Here is a 24,510-nt window from a genome sequence, read left to right as displayed (position 1 = left end):
CTCTCCGCTCCCAGATGTTCTCACCGAGTCTCCCAAAGTCGGCGCTGGCTTTGGCAATCCTGTTGTTGACCTCAGCGTCTATATTCACTGCGCGAGAGAGTATGCTGCCCAAGTAGGTGAAGTTGTTGACTGCCTGGATGTTCTGGCCCTTCACCGTGATGTGCGGCTCCTGGTATGGCTTTCCTGGGGCAGGCTGGTACATAACTTCAGTCTTTATGGTGCTGATCGTGAGACCGAAGTTGTCGCAGGCTTATGAGAAGCAGTCCATTTCATGCTGCATCTCCTGCTCTGTGCTGGCGTTGAGTGCGCAGTCATCAGCAAACAACAAGTCTCTGATGACAGTCTCTTGCACCTTTGTAACTGCCTGCAGGCGCCTAAGGTTGAACAACCTGCCGTCAGTCCTGTATCTGACGTGGATTCCTTCTTCGAAGTTACGGAAGGCATCTGTCAGTCTGGTAGAGAATACCATACTGAACAGAGTTGGGGCAAGAACGCAGCCTTGTTTGACGCCATTTGTCACTGGGAAGGCCTCCGACTCGTCGCCGTCATCCAGAACTTTCACCATCATACCGTCGTGGAACTGCCGGACGATTGTAATGAACCTGCTGGGGCAGCCAAACTTCTCCATGATCTTCCACAAGCCTTCTCTGCTGACCGTATCGAAAGCCTTGGTTAGATCGACAAAGGTCACGAAGAGGTCGCTGTGTTGCTCCTGGCATTTTTCCTGGAGTTGGCGCGCAGCAAAAATCACGTCCGCGGTCCCACGTTCAGCACGGAAGCCGCACTGGCTTTCTGGGAGCAGACCTTGCTCAAGATGTTGGAGAAGGCGGTTGAGCAGGACGCGGGCCAGAATCTTCCCCACAATGGACAAGAGGGAGATGCCTCGGTGGTTGTCACAAGATTGGTAGTTGCCTTTCCTCTTGTAGATGTGGACTATGCTGGCATCTTTCAGCTGTTGCGGGACTTGTCCCTTTTTCCACATGGACTGCAAGAGTACAGCCAGCTTTTGCATCATGACAGGGCCTCCTGCTTTGTATACCTCAGCAGGGATTGCATCGGGTCCTGGCACTTTGCCACAGGAGAGTTGCTTCACTGCCTTCCTGACTTCATCTACTGTGGGGAGGGTGTCGAGGTTCTTGTTGATCTCTACCTGGGGCAGGCGGGCAATGGCCTCGTCGTTGATATCGGCAAGGTGGTTAAGGACGTTGTTAAAGTGCTCAGACAACCGATCCAGAATCTGCTTCTTCTCTGTCAGCAGCTGCGTCTCATCTGCGTTGAAGAGAGGTGAGGAGCCAGAGGACTGGGGTCCGTATACAGCCTTAAGCGCATCGTAGAAGCGCTTTATGTCGTGGCTGTCTGCATAGCCCTGGATTTCATCGGCCTTCTTGCTGAACCAGCTGTCCTGCATCTCGCGAAGTTTTTTCTGCACCTTTCTTCTTGCATTGGTAAAGGCATCTTTCTTGGCTAGCGATGTGGGGTCGTTCTGATGCGCTCTGTAATGTTGATGTTTCTCCGATAGTAGTGCCTGTATTTCTTCATCATTCTCATCGAACCAGTCTTGATTTCTTCGGGTTGCTGGTCCGAGATGTTCGAGGGCGGTAGTGTAGACAGCGTTTCTGAAGGCCGTCCACTGTTCCTCAACGCTGGTCCTGTCATCCTGTGGTGTGTCTGGCAGTCTGCCTTCAAGGTCATCGACGAGTTCTTCTACAACCCTGCTGCTTTTCAGCTTGGAGACATTCAGCCTTTTTGCAGTCTTCTGCCCTTGGGGTCTTCTCATGGGCAGAATGCGAAGCCTGAACTTGGACACAATGAGGCAGTGATCGGTCCAGCAGTCAGCACCACACATGGCTCTCGTCACTCTGACATCCATCCTGTCCCTCTTCCTGGTGATGATGTAGTCAATCAGATGCCAGTGCCTTGAGCGTGGGTGCATCCATGACGTCGTCTTACGGGTGGGTAGGCGGAACAGGGTGTTGGTGATGACAAGGTCCTGTGTGGCACGTCTTGAGGAGCAGAAGGCCGTTGTTGTTACACTTGCCAGTGCCGTGTCTTCCAATGATCCCTTCCCAGGTTTGGTAGTCTGTCCCTACTCTGGCATTGAAGTCCCCGAGAACGATGAGCTTCTCTGACTGTGGGATTGCTGAGATGAGGGCGTCGAGTTCCTCATAGAACTTGTCTTTAATGTCATCTGGGTTGGTCATGGTGGGAGCATAGGCACTAATCAGCGTAGCACTCTTCTTGTTTGCAAGTGGGAGCTGAAGTGTCATCAGGCGGTCGTTGATGCTCTCTGGGTGCTTGGTGAGTTTACGGGCGAGGTTAGAATTGATGGCAAATCCCACGCCTGCTTCTCGTCGTTCAGCCCTGCTGCGACTGCTCCAGAAGAACGTGTATCCACCACTACGTTCTGTCAGCTGGCCCTTGTCTGCTAGGCACGTTTCACTGAGAGCTGCTATGTCCACGTTGTAGGGAGCTAGCTCTTTTGCAACCAGTGCAGCTCTTCTCTCTGGTCTGTCTGCCTTGACGTTATCTCGCAGAGTTCTCACGTTCCATGTGCCAAGGTTGAGCACCATCACTTTCTTCTTCACTGTTGTAGGTCGACCGCTATGAGGGATCCCCACCAGCCACGGTAAGCTGGCCAGGGTGAAGTGAAGCAGACTATGTTTGAGGCACCTTTTCCAGCCCCTTCCTCCATGGAGGTGAGCAGAGCGATCCTAAAGAGGGCTGCTCAGACACCCAGGGGGCTGCCGAACTCAACTGCTGCTTCGGTCCAGTAGAGAGTGACCCTATGCCCTGGGCCGCCTGTGTGCAGGTTTGTGACTACAGCTTCCAGTGTATCCGTACCTGCTGCTTCGCCACTTCCCCATCGCCACAGGACTTTAGGTTGCGCGTTGGGTTTGAAGTCATGACTTGCACTTGACTTGGATTAAAGTGAGGGAGAGTTGCGCAGGTCGTCAGTCTCACTCTCTCGTCCCGGCCTATCTGGACCCAGTGGCAAGACATAGTCGCGACGGCTGGAGATAGGTCAGGATGCAGTGGATGGCCAGCAGTGTTCTGTGTGTCTCACTGTGCCCTCTTAGCGCTCCACGACGCATTGCTGAGAATCGCCTTTCTGCCCGTTGAACCAGTGATGGTTTCTTCCGCACAGTCTGCCGAATCCAGGCTTCACACGCTAGGTATACAAGAAGGGCATGTGTAGCACTTGTTCCGCTTACACGGATAAGTGCCAGGAGGGAGATCAGTGGGGAGGGATGGGGGGGACGAATGGACAAGGGACTTGCGTAGGGAGCGATCCCTGTGGAAAGCAGGGGGGGGGGAGGGAAAGAAAGATGTGCTTAGTGGTGGGATCCCGTTGGAGGTGGCAGAAGTTACGGAGAATAATATGTTGGACCCGGAGGCTGGTGGGTGGTAGGTGAGGACAAGGGGAACCCTATTCCTAGTGGGGTGGCAGGAGGATGGAGTGAGAGCAGATGTACGTGAAATGGGGAAGATGCGTTTGAGAGCAGAGTTGATAGTGGAGAAAGGGAAGCCCCTTTCTTTAAAAAAAGGACATCTCCCTCATCCTAGAATGAAAAGCCTCATCCTGAGAGCAGATGCGGCGGAGACAGAGGAATTGCGAGAAGGGGATGGCATTTTTGCAAGAGACATGGTGAGAAGAGGAATAGTCCAGATAGCTGTGAGAGTCAGTAGGTTTATAGTAGACATCAGTGGATAAGCTGTCTCCAGAGACAGAGACAGAAAGATCTAGAAAGGGGAGGGAGGTGTCGGAAATGGACCAGGTAAACTTGAGGGCAGGGTGAAAGTTGGAGGCAAAGTTAATAAAGTCAACGAGCTCAGCATGCGTGCAGGAAGCAGCGCCAATGCAGTCGTCGATGTAGCAAAGGAAAAGTTGGGGACAGATACCAGAATAGGCACGGAACATAGATTGTTCCACAAAGCCAACAAAAAGGCAGGCATAGCTAGGACCCATATGGGTGCCCATAGTTACACCTTTAGTTTGGAGGAAGTGGGAGGAGCCAAAGGAGAAATTATTAAGAGTAAGGACTAATTCTGCTAGACGGAGCAGAGTGGTGGTAGAGGGGAACTGATTAGGCCCCAAACAGTCCTTCCAGGTGAGGCGACACTTCACCCGTGAGTCGGCTGGGGTGATATGCTGCATCCGGTGCTCCCGATGTGGCCATCTATATATTGGTGAGACCCGACGCAGACTGGGAGACCGCTTTGCTGAACGCCTACGCTCTGTCTGCCAGAGAAAGCAGGATCTCCCAGTGGCCACACATTTTAATTCCACATCTCATTCCCATTCTGACATGTCTATCCACGGCCTCCTCTACGGTAAAGATGAAGCCACACTCAGGTTGGAGGAACAACACCTTATATTCTGTCTGGGTAGCCTCCAAGACTTCTCTAACTTCCGCTAATGCCCCACCTCCCCCCTCGTACCTCATCTGTTATTTATTTTTATACACACATTCTTTCTCTCACTCTCCTTTTTCTCCCTCTGTCCCTCTGACTATACCCCTTGCCCATCCTCTGGGTCCCCCCCCCTTTGTCTTTCTCCCCGGACCTCCTGTCCCATGATTCTCTCGTATCCCTTTTGCCAATCACCTGTCCAGCTCTTGGCTCCATCCCTCCCCCTCCTGTCTTCTCCTATCATTTTTGGATCTCCCCCTCCCCCTCCCACTTTCAAATCTCTTACTAACTCTTCCTTCAGTTAGTCCTGACGAAGGGTCTCGGTCTGAAACGTCAACTGTACCTCTTCCTAGAGATGCTGCCTGGCCTGCTGCGTTCACCAGCAACTTTGATGTGTGTTGCTTGAATTTCCAGCATCTGCAGAATTCCTGTTGTTTGCGCTGTCAGTGTTAGTCTTTGGTTTGTCTGTCCTGTTTTCTGTGATACCACTCTGGAGAAACATTGTATCATTTCTTAATGCATGTATGCATTTCTAAATGACAATAAAAGAGGACTGAGTGTTCTCATAATCTAATTCAAATGTGGAACACACACAGTATGTATACATCAGCTATTTGCCAGCAAAGTTTGCTGAACTCTAAAGAGCCAGGAAAAGGCAGCTCAAATATAAACTACAAAAATCTAACAAACAGAAGATCCTAACAGGCGAAAATCTGCAGATGCTGGAAATCCAAGCAACACCCACAAAATGCTGGAGGAACTCAGCAGGCCAGGCAGCATCTATGGAAAACAGGACAGTCAACATTTTGGGCTGAAACCCTTCGGCAGGACTGGAAACTTCTTCAGAGCAGAAGGCCCTGCCTGTTATGTTATGGAACACAGGGCTTCAAATTTGTGTCCTTGCAGCAATTATCATAACCATTTGTGTTGAACAAAAACATTTATCATTGATATGCATAATTTTAAGGTTAATTGGGTACTTTTTTGTATTAAATTCATACTTCAAATGCTTTTCTAATTCAACCCTTTGATCCAGCCATTCTTCATAACCATTGTGTTTGGGAGGAGGAAGGGAGAAGTGGAAGGAAAGCATGACTATTTTTAATTAGTACTGACAAAAATAGTTTTTCTACAATGTTATTAACTAAATTACCACAAACAAATCCAGAAAAGCTCATTTGTAAATCTGCAGAAATTAAACAAGATACAGAAAACACAGTTACACTATTGCACAATACGTGTTTTGAACCATATGCTTACTTATTCACTTGAACTACGTACACTGTGTCAGCCTCTTCTTAGTTTTCTAGCATCGTCAAGAGAGAAGATACAAGATAAGTTTGAGCACTTTATTCATTAATATACAGATTTTCCAGTTTGGATTTGTTCGGAATGTAAAAATAAGCACATTTTGATTCCCTCTTTCTGAATAAATTAGTCACCCTGGTAGTTTTCAATCTAAATCCTATCTTTTCGGCCTCCTTCCACACTATCCGTCCAGAGTTCAAAGTGCAAAGTAAATTTATTATCAAAGTATGCAGAGTTTATGGCAACATATCCTAGATTCAATTTCTTGCAGGCATTCACAGTAGAACAAAGAAATACAATACAATGAAAAACTACACATGACTGAGAAGCAATGTTCAAAAGGCAAACTTCGCAAATAAAAATCGAATAATAATAAAATAGGTAAACAAATAATACTGAGAACATGCGCTGTAGAGTCATTGAAGGCAAATCCATATTTCGTGTTCAGTGTTGAGGAAAGTGAAATTATCAGGTTCAGGAGTCTGATGTTTGAAGAGTAATAACTATTCCTGAACCTGGTGGTATGGGATCCCAGACTCCTGTACCTCCTTTCCAATGACAGCAGTAAGAAAAGAACATGGCCTGGATGGTGGGGTTTCTAGATAATGGATGTTGCTTTATTGTGGTAGCGCTCCTTGTAGATGTGCTCAATGGCTTGGAGGGCTTTTCCTGTGATGGACTGGGCTGTATCCACTACTTTTCATATGCTTTTCTGTTCTTGGGCAATGGTGTTTCCATACTTAGCTGGATGCAACCAGCCAGGATGCGCTCCACTGTGCGTCTATTGAAGTTTGTCAAAATTTTAAATTGCCAAATCTGTGCAAGCTTCTAATAAAGTACTGGTGCTACAATGCCTTCTTTGTAATGACAAATTATGGCACTTGCATACTGGTCCCAGGACAGATCCTCCAAAGTGATAACGGCAAAGTCTTTAAAGTTACTGACCCTCTGCACCTCTGATCCCTAAATGAGGACTGGCTCAGGGTCCTCTGGTTTCTTGCTCCTGTCGTCAACAAACCTTTGGTTTTGCTGACACTGAGTGAGAGGTTGTTGTTGTGCCACCATTCAACCAAGTTTTCAATCTCCCTCCTTTCTGCTGATTTGTTACCACCTTTGATTTGGCCAACAACAGCGCAGTGTCATCAGCAAACTTGTTGATGGTTTTGGAGCTGTACTTAGTCTCACAGTCAAAAGTGTACAGCGAGTAGGCAAGCGACTGAGCACATAGCCTACAAGGCTACATAGCTGTAGTGCAACTGTGCTGGTGGAGATGTTGTTGGCAATTCAAAGTGACTGGGTAAGGGAACAGACAAATGACGAAATCGAGTAGAGTAGAGTTGCAACACCTCGCCTATTGTTTCTCTGTATACTTGTTTTAGCTTGTATTTTCATAGCTGATTTTCCGATACAGATACTGGTTCAATTTTTGTTTCAATCCTGTATCAAAACATCTCCCAAACCATTGTCTGAAAAGAACTCCATTAGAAAAACTTGTAATTCTCCCTTTGCCCCTGAGCTTCAACTGTTCATCCTGCACAAGACACGTGTCTATTGAAAATACTTCTTACACATCAAAGCTAAATGCCTGAAGTATCCAAGTGGACCCCAAACACCTAGATCGAGGGAATCTCAGTCTTAGTTCAAATTTACATTAGTTTCTTCATCAAATGGATATGGGACCCCTGGCAACATAACAAAGTCACTGAAACAATGCTTTTTTTCCTAATATCCGGTGCAGTCAGTCCTATGCTAGTTAATCTCAGCAGTAAGGCATCAGAGTTCACATCAGCACAGAAAAGTCAGCTTTTAAAATTCTGTTCAGTTAGTGACACAAACCGGATAAACAGCTTGTACATATTTTAGCCTTTGTGCTAATTAAACAAATGAAGTTATAGCATTGAAATCATTTGGTTGAAGGATTTCCTTGACTCAAAAATGAATCATTTCTTTTAATGCAAGATACCAGAGGCAACCAACAGCAACAGAACCGTAACCCAGCAAGGATCTCAATGGTTTTAAGAAGAGGACAGAGGGAGAAAATACACAGTATCTTTTGGAAAGAACAAGATGACACATTCAAACCTATCTTGTAACACTTATTCAAGGTTTTATACAGATGTACCAAGGAAAGGCAGATAGAGTGACCAACTTTTCTCAGCAAGAATAATACCCAGAAGATGCACATTAAAGTTATTGACAGGAGGGTTGATAAGAAGCAGAACTTCCCTTCGATCTAGTTTAACACTTGAAATGCCATAATCTACAAGACCAGGGACTGGGATAAACTGCAAATACACTTTTGGCAACCATGACCACAATGTGCTAAATTACTTTTTCTAGTGTTGAATTTGTGTTTCTAGAACCCCATAGAAAAGATGTAAATTTTTCTTTTCATGAGATCAGCTTTCCTAAGAAGTGTATATGTCGGGAATATCAAGGAAGATGACATATGGTAAGCACCTCTAGATCAGAACGAGAATCAATCTATTTGAAACTAAGAGCCTTTGACACTGTAATGACAAGGGCACCAGAAGTGGTTATATATTACATAATCCTGAGAGACTCACATACCAAGTATCATAGCATACCATTTACCTTTTAGATTGCAGTACTCAAATGCTTTTGCCTCTAGAGGTCTGTAACTTTTAGTACTAACAGTAAGTCAGCCACCTGTCGACTGAGAGCACGAAGGCATCACATCTGCTTTCAAAGTCACTACTTTATTGTATCACCTAAAATTTGAAACAATTGTTGAGATAGTTTAGTTTATGGACCCATAATAAAAACAGGATGAATTCAAAACCTGTACAATATAAGTGCTTATATTGTACAGTAACATTAAATGCACATACGTCAACAAACTTTGGATAACAGGCCATTCAGCCCATTACATTTGTACTGACCAGAGTTGAGTTTATTGTCATATGTACAATTGCAATGAACTGACTTGCATCTGAATCATCCGCAATTGGTCTGTAGTCTTCTACCGCATGTCCAGACAATTTAAGTGCTCATATATTCACTTCTTAAATGTTATCAGGGACTCTACTTCCACAAATCTCTCAGGCAGTGCATTCCAGGTACTCACCAGTCTGAGTGAAGAAGAGCCCCTTCAGGTCTCCTATAAATCACTTAACCTTTACCCTAGATCTATGTTCTTTAGTTTTATCCATCTCAGATGTAGGGAGCTTCTGCAGTCTACCCTATCTATATTCTCATTTTATATCTCTAACATACCTTTTTACCCTATGCCTCTCCAGAAAGAAGCTAGCTTATACAGTCACTGTTAATAACTACAATGCTACATCCCAGGCAAAATCCAAATCTCTTCTCCACCTTCCACAGTGATGCTGTAGTGTGGTGGCGAAAACTGTATGTAGTACTCCATCTGAGGTCTCACCAAAGTTTAATGAAGCTGGAACCCAACCTTCCTGCCCTTGTATTCAATGCCGCAACTAATGAAGGCCAGCATAAATGCATATTTAAATGTTAAGACAGACAGGATGACTCATTATTTGACAATTAGGAATGTTCACGTTTATACCAAAGAACAAATGCAAAGACAGTGTCATTAGTTATAGGGAATTGAAAATAATGTTTCAGAATCTGACTGCTTGTAGCAACAATTATGCGCTCTGCGATTCAAGCAAAGTATTAAAGCTACGTTTTCATTACCACAATACTATATTCTAAATCCTGACTACAACAATCAATTATATTGCTGTATTTTATGATGATGTTCTGTAGTTATTTAAGATTAGTAATGGGTGCTAGGATCTACAACCAGTTTCAGAATTTTAAAAAAGTAATTTCTTTACCATCGTCCACATCCCTTACAAGATTTCCCAGGACATTTTGCAACCAATAAAGAAACAATCCTCTTCTGTAGGGAACAAAGTTACTGATTTACAGCAATATCCTACTTATCAGTCCTACCGAAGGGTCTCAGCTCGAAATGCCAACTGTACTTTTTTTTTCCCCCATAGATGCTGCCTGGCCTACTGAGTTCCTCCAGCATTTTGTATATGTTGCTTGGATTTCCAGCATCTGGACATTTTCAGTGTTTATGCTACTTACTTGCTCATTGGGTTTCAAATGAGCCATAAAACAATAGCTTTTCTATATAGGTTTCCCCCGCCATCCGAAGTACAGCGTTCCTATGAAATGGTTCGTAAGCCGGAATGTCATAAAGTGAAGAAGCAATTACCATTAATTTATATGGGAAAAATCTGTGAGCGCTCACAGACCCAAAAATAACCTACCAAATCATGCAAAATAAAACATAAAACCTAAAATAACAGTAACATATAGTAAAAGCAGGAATGATATGATGAATACACAGTCTATATAAAGTAGAAATACTTTTCCACAATAATTGCTTGCACTGTTCTCCGTAACGAAAATCTCACGCAAGCGCCGTCGGCAAAAGCACGGCGCAAGCACTCTCCAGTAATCTTTAAGCTATGAAGCTGCCAAATCACACCAAATAACACGTAAAAATACACAGCCGGATATAGCTGTGATGCAACCAGCCAGGATGTGCTCCACTGTGTGTCCATTGAAGTTTGCGAACGCTGCCTTTTTTCGCATGCTGATTTTTTTGCGTGCTGCCTTTTATCGCGCGCTGCTTTTTTCCCATGCACTGTTTTTTTTCCGTGAGCTGCCTTTTCTCGTAAAAGTGAAGACACCTTCTGTTAGCGAGAACAGGTAACTAATGTAGGTCTTTTGTAACAGTGAGGTTTCGTAAAGCGAACGTTTGAAAAGCGGGGGACACCTGTATGCTCCTTTTATAACATATTAAGCTTGGAATAAAATGCTTTCCTTTCTTCACCCCGGCACCACAAAGTGAAATACAGAGACTGTATAATTTCATCATGCTTGGTTGACAATCTGCATGATTACACTGCTGGTAAGGTAACTGGATCGAGAAAATGAAGGGTCTATGAAGTTAACAATAGAAAATGAGAGGTCCTCTTCTGCGGCCATAGTTGATGAACATTTTAAAAAAAACCTCCATGCTTCATCCAAATGTGCCTGAAACAGAAAAGCCCCAGCAATATTCACACAAATAAAAAAGATTTTTGGTCATTAAAGGTTTATTGGATAACAATTTGCTTTTTCACTTAATAAGCCTTAGAGGTTGAAAATTAACTGAAGATTGGAAAAATACCATAATAAAACAGAAAATATTGGAAATTAGGCTGCAGCTATGGCAAGAGAAACTGAAGATTTCCAGATAAAGACGCTATTTGGAAAATAACTGTTTCTCTTTCTTCTCACGAATACGGCCAGACGGGCACAGTATATACAGCATTTTCTTTTATTTTAGATATCCAGCATGTTTTAAAAAAAAATTCATTGGAAGAATCTTGCTTTCAAATACAAAAGAGAAATAAATTCAGACTGAAAAATCTGAAGCAACAAAGCAAAGGGGATCATGTTCACCAAAACAATGATTGTAAGTCCCTTCTCAAATACAATGGATTCTGGTTCAATGGGTCATTGGTTAATTGGAGCTGCCGCTTATTTGGGTAACTCTTGAAGAACAATGACTAATTGAGAAAAGAGCTGGGATTACCTTTGTTTATTTGGGACACTACGCACTTAATTAGGACAGAAGACTGTTGCCGAACAGTTTCGAACTAACATTAGTTACGTGTACTCTACACTGAGTTCAGAGCGAACGGTTTTTAAAATAACATCAGTTGTGTGTGTTTGTGTTCAGAAAAGCTGCAATTTTTGTCACTGATAGTTGGCGAGAAATAGGTAATTAGCCAATTCCTAACGGTTTTGCTCACTGTGTTTTCAAGTATTCAGGCTCAACGATGCCAGAAATGGCCACTAGACATTATGGAGTGAACAGTTTTTGAATAGCATCAGTTACATGTGCTTGTATTATGTTATCCATTTCGACCAACGGACACCAATTCAAAAATCAGTGATTTTGAATCATTGTTTTTTATTTTGACTTTATGCAGGAAGGCAATGAAGGTCATTCATTATCTGTACTAGGTGTCTGCACTGATGTTGTTCATTTACAGTCAAAAGAACATGGCAGTGATAAATTCCTCCAATGATAACTATTAGGAATAATAATTTTATAATACTGTAGTAGTATTGATAGTATTCTAATTTGTTCTGTATTTCATTTAAATGCATAACTGGATACTCAGTTAATTAGTTTGTCTTTGCTATGCCTTTTAACTATTTCCATGAAACTTTAGTAAGTTGGGGCAGCCACTTAATTGGGCCAAAATGTTTCCCATGTGTCCCAATTAAATGGAAACCACTATAGTTAAAAGCATCGCAGCCGAAAGGATAGTCACTATTCAACAAACGATAACTAACATTATCTTTTTGCACTGGGTGGCAGGGTATATAGTGGCTAGCATAACTCTTTACCGCACCAGCAATAAGATCAGGATTCAATTCCCACTGCTGTCTATAAGGAGTTTGTAAATTCTCCCCCTAACTTTGTGGGTTTCTTCCAGGTGCTCTGGTCTCCTCCCACATTTCAAAACATATAGGTTAGGGTTAATAAGTTGTGGACATGCTATGTTGGCACTGGAAGCATGGCAAATCTTATGGGTTACCCCATAGCACATCTTGGATATGTTGAACATTGATGCAAAACAACATTTCACTGCATGCTTCAGAGCAATGCAATGACAAATAAAGCTAATCATTATCTTCTGCCTATTAAAGAACAATATATTTGGTCAATGACAACTTTGAAGATGCTTATGTTGCCACAAACGGTGAAAATTTAATTTGATACAAGGATTTATAATACAATGTTTGTACATTGCAGTTAATTAACAACTGCACCGGTCCCTTAGAAGAGAGAAAAATCTTTTTTTCTCTTCTGTAGCAATACAATACTACATATAAATGATGCATTAGAAAAAGACAACTCAGGGGAAAAGTATAGCTATGGAAATGTAGCAAAGAATGTTGAATTTCATGCAAAATTTTACATTGTGAAAGACAGTTAAATTGAAATTTCATAAATTTAATATGACAGAAGTTTTTCCAAGAGCTAACAATGCAGCCAATGTGAATAGGTATTAAAGAGACAAGATATAGATAATAGATATGGATGATAAATTTTGTGATTTAACCACCATAAAAGTGAGACAGCCGGTCATACATACATCTATGGCTAGAAGAGCAAGAGGTTCAGACATTGGTGCCGCAGTGGCTGGGCAGTTGGAACCTAGGCTGATACTTGAGCTTCAGAAGTGAAGTGTTGATCTAGTAACTCAACTCAAGAAAACTACATTCAGTTCAAGCTGACAGAAAAATGCTTGTACATGACAACTAATATGTTCTTGAGATAGAATTCAATGAGCTGACAGAGACTCAATTGTTGACAAGTGAATTGTAATAGTGTTAAGAGCATTAACAGCATATTTTCAGATAAGCGTCTTATAAGTTCAACAGTTTTAAGTTAAAGCTTTTTAATGTATCTTGCAATTTCAGTCCAGGCCAGGCTCTTCTCACTGCTAGCACCAGGAAGGAGGTAGAGGAGCTTTAAGTCACACATCTAAAAGTTGCTGCTGAACGCAGCAGGCCAAGCAGCATCTCTAGGAAGAGGTGCAGTCGACGTTTCAGGCCGAGACCCTTCGTCAGGACTAACTGAAGGAAGAGTGAGTAAGGGATTTGAAAGTTGGAGGGGGAGGGGGAGATCCAAAATGATAGGAGAAGACAGGAGGGGGAGGGATGAAGCCAAGAGCTGGACAGGTGATAGGCAAAAGGGATACGAGAGGATCATGGGACAAGAGGTCCGGGAAGAAAGACGGGGGGGGGGGGGGGACCCAGAGGATGGGCAAGGGGTATATTCAGAGGGACAGAGGGAGGAAAAAGGAGAGTGAGAGAAAGAATGTGTGTATAAAAATAAGTAACAGATGGGATACGAGGGGGAGGTGGGGCATTAGCGGAAGTTAGAGAAGTCGATGTTCATGCATCAGGTTGGAGGCTACCCAGACGGAATATAAGGTGTTGTTCCTCCAACCTGAGTGTGGCTTCATCTTTACAGTAGAGGAGGCCGTGGATAGACATATCAGAATGGGAATGGGATGTGGAATTAAAATGTGTGGCCACTGGGAGATCCTGCTTTCTCTGGCGGACAGAGTGTAGGTGTTCAGCAAAGCCGTCTCCCAGCCTGCGTCGTGTCTCGCCAATATATAAGAGGCCACCGGACGCAGTATATCATCCCAGCCGACTCACAGGTGAAGTGTTGCCTCACCTGGAAGGACTGTTTGGGGCCCTGAATGGTGGTAAGGGAGGAAGTGTAAGGGCATTTGTAGCACTTGTTCCGCTTACACGGATAAGTGCCAGGAGGGAGATCAGTGGGGAGGGAGGTTGACAACTCCCTTGTCCATTCGTCCCCCCCATCCCTTACTCACTCTTCCTTCAGTTAGTCCTGATGAAGGGTCTCGGCCTGAAACGTCGACTGTACCTCTTCCTAGAGATGCTGCTTGGCCTGCTGCGTTCACCAGCAACTTTTATGTGTGTTGCTTGAATTTCCAGCATCTGCAGAATTCCTGTTGTTTAAGTCACACATCACCAGGTTCAGGAACAATTATTACTATTCAACCATCAGGCTCCTGAACCTGAATGGATAATTTCACTCACCTCAACTCTGAACTGATTCCACAACCTATGGACTCACTTTTCAGGATTCTACAACTCATGTTCTTAGTATTATTTATTTACTTATTTTTTATTTGCACAGTTTTTCGCTGTCAGTCTTTGTGTCTAATCTTCCATTGATTAGATTGTATTTCTGTTCTGCTGTAAATGTCTGCAAGAAAATGAATGGCAAGGTAGTATATGGTGACATATACCTACTCTGATAATAAATTTACTCTGAATTTTGTAATTTAATATAAATTTTAAACTCAAACACCTATTCAAGACAGAATGGTTGACAGCTACTGAATTCCAACTGTTTCACCTGTTACGTGTCCACAGTTTCGTTTTCCTGGGAGTCCACAGATTCGCTTCTGTGAGTGTTACCTTATGATGTATGCCAACAGTATAAAAGAAATGTGGTCATAAGTGCTGAGAAAGGAGTCAAAGGAAGAGAGGGACAGTGAAGATCGCAGGCTTCGAGCTATCCGGGAGCAGCTCATGATCTAGAAGGGTAAAGTCTTTCGTTTCAAATCTTATTATTATTATCCAAAATTAACACGAGTACATCAAAGTAAGCAACACTTAAAATGTCTCAAGAAAAAAAAACATTATTTTGAAGATTGATAAAATTTTGGTGATAAAAAAACCCCAACTAAGCAAGAAGAAGTGAGGGGGGAAAAAACCCATTAGGTGTTCAACTCCGGAGCCATGCGTCATACAAAAAGCTTCTAAAGATAAATATCAAACCACCAGCAAGAAAAAAAATGTACCAAAAATTTACAATTAGATCGTGGAGGAAATCTATCAATTAACTCAAATGACAATAACGAGCAAATGAACCCCATCATTTCTCAAAATCAAACATAGGTTCAAAGGTTTGTCTTCTAATTTTCTCCAAACTAAGACATAGCATCATTTGAGAGAACCATTGTGACAAAGTGGTGTATCCAAAGCCGATGTATCCTTCCACTTCAACAAAATGGCCCTTCTCGCTATCAATGTAACAAATGCAATAACACGTTGGTCAGACAAAGAGATACCACGGATATTTTGAGGAATTATTCCAAAAAGCACAGTTAGTTTGTTAGGTTGTAAATTAATTTTAAGTGCTTTAGAAATTGTCGAAAAACTGACTTCCAGAACTGTTCCAGTATAGAACAAGACCAAAACAAGTGTGTCAGTGTAGCTGTCTCAGTTTTACATCTATCACAGTAACTATCAACATTAGGGAATATTTTAGACTACCTCTCCTTCGTCAAATGGTAACAATGTACAATTTTAAATTGAATCAGTGAATGACTAGCACATATCGAAGAATAGTTAACCAGCTTCAGAATCCGCGTCCAATCCTCCGTCAGGGTAAAGTCTAATGCTTACCCAAACCCAAAGGACTGGGTTAATCAGCGGCACACTGTGCATTATGGAGACATGTCTGTCCTTTGTATGATCCATGGGTGTGGATTTTGTGACAGTCACTTTGTGAAATCGCTCTTCGTGGACTTCGGAACAGTATCCCTCGGCTGGGATCTCCCTTTCTTGGGGTCAGGTTGGTCTGGACCCCAAGAAAGGGAGTTTGTGGAATGCCTCAGAGATAGATTCTTAGAGCAGCTGGTATTAGAGCCTACCAGGGAGAAGGCAATTCTGGATTTAGTGTTATGTAATGAACCAGATTTGATAAAGGGAACTCGAGGTAAAGGAGCCATTCGGAGGTAGTGACCATAATATGGTAAGTTTTAATCTACAATTTGAGAGGGAAAAGGGAAGATCGGAAGTGTTAGTATTACAAATGAACAAAGGGGCCTGTAGATAACTCCCATCAGGGTCTTTTTGCCCTTACAGTTTCTCAGTTCTATCCATACTGACTCTACATCTCCTGATTTTATGTCCCCCCCCCCTTCGCAAGTGACTGAATTTCATTCCTCACCAACAGAGCCACCCCACCCCCTCTGCCAACCTGTCTGTCCTTTCGAGAGGTTGTATATCCCTGAATATTCATTTCCCAGCCCTGGTCTTCTTGCAGCCATGTCTCTGTTATTCCCATAACATCATACTTGCCAATTTCCAACTGAACCTCAAACTCATCCACTTTATTTCTTATACTCCGTGCATTCATATATAATACTTCTAATCCTTTTAAAGTAATACTTTTACTCCCTTCACCTTTCACATCGATTCCTATTACACTTGGCCATACTAACCAGTGGTTAGTGTTGGGTCTGCTACTTTTCATATTATATGTTAATGATATGAATGCTAGAATGGATAACTTTGTGGCCAAGTTTGCGGATGATACAAAGATAGGTGGTGGGGCAGGTAACAATGAAAAAGTCAGGAGTCTGTAGAAGGACTTGGACAGATTTAGAGATTGGATAAAGAAGTGGCAGTTGGAATAGAGTTCAGCAAGGAGTATGGTCATTCACTTTGGTGGAAGGAATAAAGGCACAGCCTATTTTCTAAATGGGAAGCAAATTCAGAAACTGGAAGATGCAAAGACTCTTACATGTCCTAGTACATGATTCCCTGAAGGTTAATGGTAGAGTTGGTAGTAAGGAAGGCAAATGCAATTCATTTCAAAAGGACTAGAATACAAAACCAAGGGCATAATTGGACAGATCGCATTTGGAGTATTGTGAGTAATTCTTGGCCCAATATCCAAGATGTGCTGCCACTGGAGAGAGTTCAGATTAGATTTACAAGAATGATGCCAGGATGAAAGGATTAACATAAGTGTTTTATGGCTCTAGGCCTGTACTCACTAGAGTTTATTTTATTTAGATATACTGCACGGTAACAGGCCCAACAAGCCTATTTAGAAAAATAAGGAGGGAATCTCATTGAAACCAACCGAACATTGAAAGGCCTCGATAGAATGGATGCAGAGATGATGTTTGAAATAGTGGGAGAGTCAAGGACCAGTGGCACAGTCTCAGAAATGATAGGCACCCTTTTAGAACAAAGATTTGGTTGAAATTCCTTTCGCCAGAGGGTGGTGAATCTGTAGAATTCATTGCCGCAGATGACTGGAGGCGAAGTCATTTGGGTATTTTTAAAAAGAGATTAATAAGTTCTTGATTAGTAAAGGAATCAAAGGTTATGAGAAGACAGAAAAACTGGACCGAGAGGGATAATAAGTCAGTCATGATGGAATGCTGCAGCAGACACAATGGACCAAAGAGCTTAATTCTGCTACTATGACTTTATCCAAGGTGCAATTCACCCTACAAGGTTACATGATCCTTATTTGACAAGGTGCACCTTTACCTACTGCTCCACCATCAGAAGATGCTTCAATGAACCCAGTAGTTTTGCTTCCCCATCTCAATGTCAAATCGTAAAATCCATTTTCAGTGGAATGAATTACCCCCTTTACAAAATATCAACCCAAGTTTCTCCAGTGTTTCATTATTTACAAGTCCTCTGATCCAAATGAACAATCTTGCAACTTCCTCTTCTGCCACGAGGCCACTCTCAGGGTGCAGGAGCAACACCTCATATTCCATCTCCAACCTGAACATTGACTTCTCCCTCCAGTATTTGTTTTTCTTTATTTTTCCTTTTCCTGCTCCTCTTCCCTCTTCTTCTATTCCCCAGTCTAGCCTCTTGCCTCTTCTCCTCATCTCCCTAAGTGTCCCTCCTCCTTCCCTTTCTCTTATGATCAACTCTCCTCCCTTATCAGATTCCTTCCTCTCCAGCCCTTTATCTTTCCTACCCTTCTGGCTTTAACCATCACTTTCCATCATGTCCTCCTTCCCCTCCTTCACCTTTTTATAGGATTTTTCCCCATCCTTTCTAGTCCTGCTGAAGGGTCTCGACTGCAATACTGACTTTTTATTCATTTCCATAGATGCTGCCTGAACTGCAGAGCTCCTCCAGCATTTCACAAACACGAGAAAATATGAAGATGCTGGAAATCTGTAGTAACACACAAAATGCTGGAGGAACTCAGCAGGTCAGCCAACATCTATGGAAATTAATAGGTAGTCGACGTTTCAGTCAGGACTGCAAAGGAAGGGGGAAGATGTCAGAATAAAAAGGTGGGAGGAGGGGAAAGAAGCTAGCTGGAAGATTATAGGTGACACCACGGAAGGAGAAGGAGGAAGCTCTTAGGAGAGGAGGGGGGACCATAGGAGAAAGGGAAGAAGGAGGGGACCCAGGGGGAAGTAGTAGGCAGGTGAGAAGAGGATAAAGATCAGAGTGAGAAATACAGGAAGGGGGAGTTGAATTCATTTACCAGGAGAAATCAATGTTCCTGTCATTACCTTTTTGTGTGTCCTGCTCTTCTAAATTCCTCTTGTTCCTGCTGAACTCCAACAACCCACTTCAACTTTTGATCTCACACATTTCATTCTGTAATCACTGTGGCCCAATAATCAATATGAACCATTTACTACTACTTTACATTTTCATTTGCTCATTTCAACTCCAGGTCTAAAATCATTCATCCACTAGCATCACTTTATTTTTTTTATGCAATACCTTGTCCTTAACCAAACTTAATTTATCCAGCTCTATCATCTAACCTATTTTGGGAATCAAATAAACTTCCTCTACAATATGAGAAGCTTGCATTCAACTCATGAATCAATAAATTTATAAATTAAAACAGTTAAGTTCACCATTCCAATAGCTTGGAATTCCACTCAACACCATAACCTTGACTCCCAAATACAATTGCAGCTATTATTATTCCATTTTGCTTCAGTCATATATAAAACTTTGTCAAAAACAGTGCAGTTTGATGTAAATGATAACTCAATAGTGTGCTTGACTCAAAAGAAATAGATCCTACAATGTGAATGAGGATAGTAATTACTTTTTCTCTTCCCCTCCCAAATAGAGATGAGCTTTTTTTTCTAACCAACTTCTCACACACTTATACAAGTCAGCGAAGAATGATGATATCTCCCCATCCTTAGCCAATAAAAATACTGTTTTGTTTTACCTCTAAATAACTCAAGTCTGTTTTGGAGTTGAACCTGACATCTTCACCTGTTCTACTTGAAGGAGCCTTAAAGAAAGTCATATTGAGCAGTACCTTAATCAATTTAACAGATACTATCAATATCACACAGAAAATTTATTTATAGAATAGATAATTATTTCACAAGTACTGAAGCATCCATTTGGAACAAGGTACGTTAATGAAGCCTTAAAAAAATGTAACCCAACATTAGAGACATGGATGGACTATGTGATTCACTTTGACATACATATTTGTCCTTGAATAATTATCAATGTAAAAGGATAAGACATCAAAGGAACAGTAGCAATACATGTCAGACTTTTTAAAAAGCTGATGTTATAAAGAGAAACATGCCATGTGCAAGGAAATCTGATAAATATGACATTAAATAGTGTTTGCACTTTCTCAAAGGTTTTCCAAGTTCATATGTATTCTCCTTAGCATTGTCACAGCTGTCAATGTAGAAATCATTTGATAAAATAATACTCCACATAACTACAACATACTACAAAAGAACATATACCAAGAAAAATGTGATTTCCTATGTCATACATTATCAATTAAAGACATCCCAGGTTGTCAATGGAAATATATGAATGATATCATTGATCCCAAGCAAATATGACTAAAATTTTAATCAAAGTGGTTTACTTTAAGAAAGAATTGCATAAACAGAAAAATAAAAGCAACAGCATAGTCATCTCTTTTGTTATGTGCCCCACCATTCAATACAATCATGACATATGATCCATCTCAGTAACGTATTCCAATTCTCTCCAATACTCCCTTGATGTTTTGTCTCTAGAAAGCTGCCCACCATCTCAAGACAATTAGTTTGGCAACTAAACACATACATTCAGTGGCCACTTTATTAGGTACACCTGTACACCTCATTGATGCAAATATCTAATGATCCATACATGTGACAGCAACTCAAAGAATAAAAGCATGTAGATATGGTCAAGTGGTTTGGTGTGGTTCAGATCAAAGATCAAAATGGGCAAGTAATGTGATCTAAGTGACTTTGACATGGAATGATTATTGGTGCCAGAACGGGTGGTGTGAGTATCTCAGAAAATGCTGATCTCCTGGGATTATCACACGCAACACGGTCACTACAATTTACAGAGGGTGGTGCAAAAAAACAAACAAAAAAATATATAGTCAGCAGCAGTTCTGTTGGCAAAAATACTGAGAGAGTAATGGGAGAGGTCAGAGGAGAACAACTAGACTGGTTCAAGCTGACAGGAAGGCAACAGTACTCAAATAACCACACACTACAACAGTGGTGTGCAGAAGAGCATCTCTAAACACATAACATGTCGAACCTCGCAGCGGATGGGCTACTGCAGCAGGAGACACCGGGTTCCACTCCTGTACCTATTAAAGAGGCCACTGAGTACAGATGTCAAAGCAAGTGTTAAGGACTGAATGGTTACAGGAATGAGAGATGGAACTCATGAAAATTTTAAACCTTAGCAATTTTCAATGCAAAGTTCAAAATTCAAAGAAAATTTATTATACAAGTACATATATGTCACCAAACACTACACTGAGATTCATTTTCTTGCAGGCATTCACAGTAGAACAAAGAAAAACAGTAGTCAATGCAGAACTACATACAAAGACTGACAAACAATCAATGTGCAAAAGACAAACTGCGCAAATAAAAAAAGAATAAATACTGAGGATAAGAGTTGTAGAATCCTTCAAAGTTAGTCCATATGTTGAGGGATCAGTTCAGAGTTGAGGTAACTGACATTTATCCACGCTGGTTCAGGAGCCTGATGGTTGAAGAGCAATAACTGTTCCTGAATCTGGTGGTAAGGGACCCAAGATTCCTGTACCTCCTTTCTGATGACAGCCACGAAAAGTGAGCAAGGCCTGGATGGTGGGGATCCTTGATGATGGATGCTGCTTTCATGTTGCAGCACTTCTAATAGATATGCTCACAGCACTTCTAATAGATATGCTCAATGGTGGGAAGGGTCTGGTCTGTATCCACCACTTCTTGTAGTCATTTCTGTTCTTACCAGACCATGATGCAACTAGTCAGGATACTCTCCATTGTGCATCTATGCAAGTTTGTCAAAGTTTTAGATCACGTGATGGAACTACACAACTGCTAAGAAAATTAAGACATTGTTATGCCTTCTTTTTGACGGCACTTGCATGCTGGTCTCAAGACAGATCCTCCGATATGATAATGCTAAGAAATTTAAAGTCACTGACCCCCTCCACCTCTGATCTCCCAATGAAAACTGGTTTCCTTATCCTGAAATCAATAATCAGATCCTTGGTCTTACTAATACTGAGTGAAAGGTTGTTGTTGTTGTGGCACCACTCAGTGAGATTTTCAATCTCTCCCCTACTTGAGGATATCCTGTAGCCACTCCTCTGCCTCCTGTGGCCACCACCTGTTTTCCATACCTCTGGTGTCTTGTTCTTTAGCCTCTACCTGTAGGAGGAGGATAGCCAGATGATCAAATTTCCCAAAATGTGATTCAGGGATAGTATGTTAGACATTCTTAATGGTAGTGCAGGAGTGATCAAGTGCGTTGCGTACTCTGATGCCGCAGGTGATGTGCTTATGGGAATTGGGCAGATGTCTTCATGCTGGCTTGATTAAAGTCCCTGGCAAGGATGTGAACGGCTGTTTCATGTTTGTTAATCATGGCACTCAACACATTGAGTGCTTGCTTGACATCTGCCTTTGACAATATGTAACCTGCAGTCAAAGCCTCAGAAGAACCACAAGTCACCTTACAGCAACCAGCTCAATGAAGGGAGATAAAGTAGCATTTAGTATCTCTAAGAGGAGATCTGGAATGATGTAATTTGAAGGTGGGGGTTTTTGTAATAGGCTAGAGGATTTAGATTGTGAACCCTGGGACACCACAAATCAAAGGATATTGATTTGTAGCCACAGATAAAATTTGGATGCGACAGACTATGTCCCGGACGCTGCCTTTGTAGAAATGTAAGAAATACTTTGAAATTTGCCATCAAGCAAGACTACAAAAGTCTAATTCATCCTGGGAAAATGAGTTAGTAAATGGTGTCACTGGCATGCAGACTATAAACAATGGCTTCCATTATAAAATTTGACCATAGGACTGTAGTTGAAAAGGATGACTGACCAACACAAGCTGGAGGGCAACTTTGATTGAATAATAAATAGTGCTAGTGATGACAACCAGTAAAACAACTAAATAATTAATAATCAAAAAATAGATAGCAGAACAGGATACTACATTGTCACCATACAAATGTAAGAAAATGTTATTAAAAGTCATAACATTCTGGTCTTTGTCTTCCTTCTTAGCCTTAAACTCCTAAAGCACAAGCCACAATGAACAAATGAATCTAACATGTATTTTTTTAACTAGAGAAAATTACAACTACTAAGATAATGAATTTCAGACATAAGGTAAAAACAGTGCCAAATATGCTCTCAATGAAAAGAATAAGAGTAGCATTAATAGTGAAAGTCCGAAAACTGCAGTTGCTGGAAAAAGAAGGAAATTCTGCAAAGCCTCATCAGGTCAGGTAGAGAGAGATAAACGCTGTTCGTTTTTCAAGCTGAAAACTACTATCGAGGAACCCTTCATCTACAGTAAACAACAGGAATTCTGCAGATGCTGGAAATTCAAGCAACACACATAAAAGTTGCTGGTGAACGCAGCAGGCCAGGCAGCATCTCTAGGAAGAGGTGCAGTGACGAAGGGTCTTGGCCTGAAACGTCGACTGCACCTCTTCCTAGAGATGCTGCCTGGCCTGCTGCATTCACCAGCAACTCTTGTGTGTGTTGCTTCATCTACAGTATTTTGACAAAAGGCCTTGACCTGAAATGTAAACTCTCCCTCCCTCTCTGTCTCTCCAAAAATGCTGCCTGATCTGATGACCATTTCCAGCCTTTCTCATTTTAGAATGGAAGCTCCCGCAATGGTAGACGAAAGAGGCAAGTCACAATGCATGAATCATTCAATCAATTCAACCAAATCTGCAAGGGGAGACAAGAAAGGATAATCAGAGACTATGTCATTCATTGTTTTAGGTAGGGCTGCTGCAGTAATTCAGGAATTCAAGCATGGATACGGAATTGATTAAAGGCTAATCTGTGTTCAATTTTAAAGTTAACCACTGCAGGAAAACACCAGCCCAGGGATGGCAAATGTATGGTATACACGCCTAAGAAACACAAGCAAATATTTTGTTGTCACTTAGCATTCAGTGCCACTCATCGATTCTTTGAACCCCAGTCATAATAAAAAGATACATAGTCAATATCATTACTGCCAAATGAAGCAGCAAGTCTTTTTTTTCCAAACAACCTGACAGCAGTGAGATATTTCACAGGATACACCTCATGGTGGTTGGGTGGTTGTGAGAACACATGACGTTGGATGATAGATTTTGAAATCCTCACAGACCTCATGTGCACATCAATATTTGAATAGTGAACACTTCAACTAGTGGCATAGGCTTCTTTCTGCTCATACTTTTCCTTCTGCTGTTTGAAAGCGAACTTGATATTGAACGATAGTATAGTAGTTTAGCACCTCCATGAATATGTACTTCTTTACAATACACTTTCTATATTAGTAAAACTACCTTATATCTTTATCTGAAATAATTTTAAATATTTCCGCTTTTCCCTTTTCCGCTCATATAGAATGCCCGACATGCTATCAAGAAAACAAAAACATTCAAATGATGGGGAAAAAAGGCAGAGATTTTCATGAGTAAAACCATGAATACATGTAAACAAGCAACAGGACAGATATTGTTCCTTAAAAAAGCCCAGAATTATTGCTACTAAACCATTAACTAATAATAATCTCTGCTCAAAATCCCCATGGCACATGAAAGATTATCACCAATTTGGGCACACACTCCCAAAAAGTTTGACCACTCATGTACGAGCCAATAAAATGAGAACTTTTTGAACAAACCCATAAGGATCAGTAAGCACGCAACATCACTCTGTTGTTGTAAAATGCCTAACCCATCAATCTACAGGACTGTAATTTCTTCCTCATGCTTTGAGCAAGAGTAGCAAACAAGATATTAAAAGTGACCTTAGATCAGGTGAAATGGAGACAAGGAAGACAGTTAGGCTTGGCAGAGAGCTGTCATCTATTCCAATAGTTTTATTGAAAATTGCACCAGGGCCACCAGAGTGTGATGCC

The 24,510-nt window shown here is 41.8% G+C and overlaps 1 protein-coding gene across 2 annotated transcripts in view; it reads right to left on the bottom strand.

Annotated features, from left to right (window-relative positions):
* rnf145a (ring finger protein 145a) overlaps positions 1 to 24,510 on the bottom strand; it is a 140,333-nt gene that overhangs the window by 47,762 nt on the left and 68,061 nt on the right. The gene's annotated exons all lie outside the window — the stretch shown is intronic.

The sequence above is a fragment of the Mobula birostris genome, chromosome 7 (genome assembly GCF_030028105.1).
Source record: "Mobula birostris isolate sMobBir1 chromosome 7, sMobBir1.hap1, whole genome shotgun sequence".
In the NCBI taxonomy this organism is placed as follows: Eukaryota; Metazoa; Chordata; class Chondrichthyes; order Myliobatiformes; family Myliobatidae; genus Mobula; species Mobula birostris.
This window is presented reverse-complemented; position numbering and strand designations above follow the sequence as displayed.